The following is a 4,122-nucleotide window of genomic DNA, read 5'->3' on the forward strand; positions in this document are numbered from 1 at the left end:
TGGAAGGCGAAGCTGAACATGTGATACAGTTGTCGGTGAATGACATATACCAGACTCCCATTTGGAGGAATGGAAGGTCTGCATCTCTCAAACCAGTTACCTTGGATTGTGACAGATTTGCATTCATTTCACATTGTTATTACACAGGTAAATACTCAAATACAAGAGATACTACTTTGAAATCAGTCGAATGTTTGAAGGCTCTTGGCATCCACCAAACTGAACAGACAAACAATCCAATTGAAATTATTTTACAATTAGTTTTTGCTCACACAACATACAAAAAAATAATAAAATGGAAGGGACGACCGTAATTTACAAAAACTAAAAAAGCAAGTACCCTTTATGACAAGGTAGTGCACAGAAACAAGTGAGGGCCAACAGTTCATCTACAACTGATACAATTGAAGACTATGGATAAGAATGGTTTTCATTTTCATTTAATTATTCACATATCAGTGGCAATGATTTGTAAGATATGCTTATACGTTAACCCTCTCCACAAAATGCCAGTCTAGTTGGACATCACACATAACATAGTAATGCTGTAACTAACAAGTGTCCAACATGAACAGCACGGCTTCAGATCCTACACAGACATGGAATATTTAGATTTTAAGTCAGTCACTCTTGATATCAATACTGCAAAGGTCATAATTTAACTGGATTTTATTATTTTTTTTAACAGGAATGTAGAATAAAAAGGTAGAAAAAGCAGCAAATGTTTTCTTTGATTAAGACTGAGCAAGGTAAGTGGTCTTGACAGAGCATGACAATGCCTGACGTAGAAGGCCAGTGCTCCACAGCATCGCCCACTAGTCACAGTAAAAAGGTGGCATTACCGCACCTGGTGCCACCTTTTTTTTATGTTTTTCTAAATGAGAAAATTGTTAGTGACCTGTGCATCACAAAAAAAGAAAAAAAGTGATAGGTTGGACGTTGCAGGTTCCAATGGTCTACAGGTTATTTTCAATTCCCCCCTAAGGCCTCTTTCACATGAGCGAGTTTTCCATCTGGATGTGACGCATGTAGTGTAGCTAACGCATAGTATCTGGACTGAACCTTTTGTGAGAAAATAGTTAGTGACCTGTGTCCATCACAAAAAAGAAAAAAAAAAGATAGGTTGGACGTTGCAGGTTCCAATGGGTAAAAATTACTGTAGCTTGCATGTAAAACAGAAGGCAACAGGAAGCAATGTGTTTTTTCACTGATGGTCACTAGGGGATGCTGAAAGCTATTCTTCCGTTTTTCCACATCCGTGAAAAATGCATGCAAAATTGATTGCATCCGTTTTTGCGATTTCAAAATTCTGCAGAAAAACTGAATGCAATCACAGAACAAAAAACTGGTCGAACTTGCATGCAAAACCATCAGTTTGTCCCTGAACAGATCCTGACAATCTGTATCGCTCGTGTGAAAGTGGCCTAATAGGGAGACATTGAAAGGGTGGCAATACCAGTTTTACAGCGACTTGGAGGTTACACCGTTTAGTGTGGAGCCCTAAACAAAGAACACTTTGTAAACTATCCTCAGCCACCACTGAGGGTTGCACTGTAGTACTGTCTGATTGACCGTGGCTTTAGATGGATTGTATAACTTATTAAATGCTGGTCTATCCTCAGGATCACCTAACAGCTGATAGGTGGGGTGTTGGACCTCTGCTGATCAGCTAGTAATGCCCTCTCGAGGATAGGCCATCACTTAATAAAAGGTGAAAAACCACTTTAAAAAAAATTGTTGCAATACATCTGGCAAAACAGAACACTAGCCTGAACCTTTGCATTAGATTCAATAAGTTATGTGCAGTGTCTTTGTCTGCGATATGCAAAGTATTGAAAATGTGCCCACAGTAATCAATCAGAAAAGAAAAAACAAGAGCAGGAAGCCGTTTGACAGTAGCCCCCTTATCTGCACTTGTTTTCATACACAAGCTCCCAACTTGGATGTGGATTAGACCAATATGCATCACAAGAAAGCAGGAAACATTCACTTGTAACTAGTTACAACAGTTACCAGCATTGAGCCTTGATGCTTGACTTCTGTAATACAGTTTGGAATGCATTCTTAACATTGCTTCCACTCACAATACGACCATCTTCATCATATAAAGGAAGGCAGGTATACTTTAAGGTAAACAGGGATTCAGCTTAACGCACAATTAGTTCAAGGATTTTGGTTAGGAAACTGTTTTCCAGCATTGGATATGTTTGTCTTGTAAACCAGAAAGTCTGTGCCAATTTTTTTTTGTTAAATGTGGGATTGCACTAAGAAATATAAAAAGGTGTGCATACAGCCAACATTCATGGAAGGACTAGTTACTTTTCCATACTGAATCTGGAGAGAAGACAATATGAAATACATTACTGAAGAGGTCTTAGCGGAGAATACCTTGCATTGAGGTAGATAACAAGGTTAGGTCACATTAAAACTGGTCATGGAAAAGGATGAATAATCTACATGGCTACCATACAAGTACATCCGGCCTTAATACAATGTACATGAGTACTCCCAACAAACGTCGGGGGTTCTAATATTTTGTTGGTGGGAAATGAGGTGCAGTTCCAAGTACCCGGCTATGCCTAGATTTCAGCTCCAATTTAAAAGTCTATTTATGGGGAGTGTGGCCACTGGTCAAGAGTGTTCGGCAAACTAAATTGTGGATTGCAGAGATTTGTGTAAAATGTTTCATACAATTTACTTATCCAGAAGCTGGCCGTACACATTAAAGGGTTTGTCACCCCGCAAAACTCATTTTTTTTTTTTTTTGGATAGTTAGATTCCTCCTAGCGCGATATAGCAGAATATAATGCTCTTACTTACTTTCATGCGGCCGATTCTTTATAAAACAAACTTTTATAATATGTAAATGAGGGCTCTACCAGCAAGTAGGGCGTCTACTTGCTGGTAGCTGCTGCAGAAATCCGCCCCCTCGCCGTGTTGATTGACAGGGCCAGCCGGGATCTCCTCCTCCGGCCGGCCCTGTCAGTAATTCAAAAATCGCGCGCCTCGCGTCATTCGGCGCAGGCGCTCTGAGATGAGGAGGCTCGTCTCCTCAGCACTCCCTCAGTGCGCCTGCGCCGATGACGTCTTCTCTTTCGGTGATGTCATCGGCGCAGGCGCACTGAGAATACGAGCCTCCTCATCTCAGAGCGCCTGCGCCGAATGACGCGAGGCGCGCGATTTTTGAATTACTGACAGGGCCGGCCGGCCGGAGGAGATCTCGGCTGGCCCTGTCAATCAACACGGCGAGGGGGCGGATTTCTGCAGCAGCTACCAGCAAGTAGACGCCCTACTTGCTGGTAGAGCCCTCATTTACATATTATAAAAGTTCGTTTTATAAAGAATCGGCCGCATGGAAGTAAGAGCATTATATTCTGCTATATCGCACTAGGAGGAATCTAACTATCCAAAAAAAAAAAATATGAGTTTTGCGGGGTGACAGAAACCCTTTAAGATAGCGGCCGGCTGAACTATTGACAGAGCTTGTTTGGCGGCCTCCCTATATGCCTGCACCCTCAATCAAGCGTGCATTGTGTTCTCCATAGACACCTCTGGAAGCAGCTTATCTTCCTTAAGAAAAAGAATTGCAAGTTAAATTCAACTGCCCATTCCTTCTCTCCCAACATGTCAGAAAATCTCCACAAATCCAATATGGAAAATCAACATGGAAATCAGGAGGTCTCCACAGGCATTAGACAGGTCGGCTACTCAAATCAGCAGGTTCCAACATTAAAAAAGGCATCTGTCAGCAGAGTTGTACTTTTGACACTGCAGACCTGTTACATGTGCACTTGGCAGCTGAAAGCATCTGTGTTAGTCCCATGTTCATATGTGCCCACATTGCTGAGAAAAATGATGTTTTAATATATGCAAATGAGCTCTAAGAGCAACGGGGGCGTTGCCATTACACCTAGAGATGGCTCTCTGCAACTGCTGCACTCACAGGGCCAGGCAGTGTAAATGTGATCACACCTGGCCCTGACTTCTCCTAAAGTCTTGCACTGTGCTGTTTACACTGCCTGGCCCTGTCAGTGTGCATGGTAGTTGCAGATGGTGCAGAGCCTCTAGGTGAAATAGCACCCCCCCCCCCTTCCCCCATTCATCCTAGAGGCTCATTTGCAC

The 4,122-nt window shown here is 42.3% G+C and overlaps 1 long non-coding RNA gene across 1 annotated transcript; it reads right to left on the reverse strand.

Annotated features, from left to right (window-relative positions):
• Window positions 1-267: 267 nt before the first annotated feature.
• On the reverse strand, window positions 268-1,156 carry LOC120992531. Its single transcript, XR_005776992.1, has 2 exons — window positions 1,088-1,156; window positions 268-898 (listed from the first exon to the last, which is right to left on the reverse strand). It is a non-coding gene; the product is annotated as an uncharacterized LOC120992531 (long non-coding RNA).
• Window positions 1,157-4,122: the final 2,966 nt, after the last annotated feature.

Source organism: Bufo bufo, chromosome 2 (genome assembly GCF_905171765.1).
Source record: "Bufo bufo chromosome 2, aBufBuf1.1, whole genome shotgun sequence".
NCBI lineage: Eukaryota > Metazoa > Chordata > Amphibia > Anura > Bufonidae > Bufo > Bufo bufo.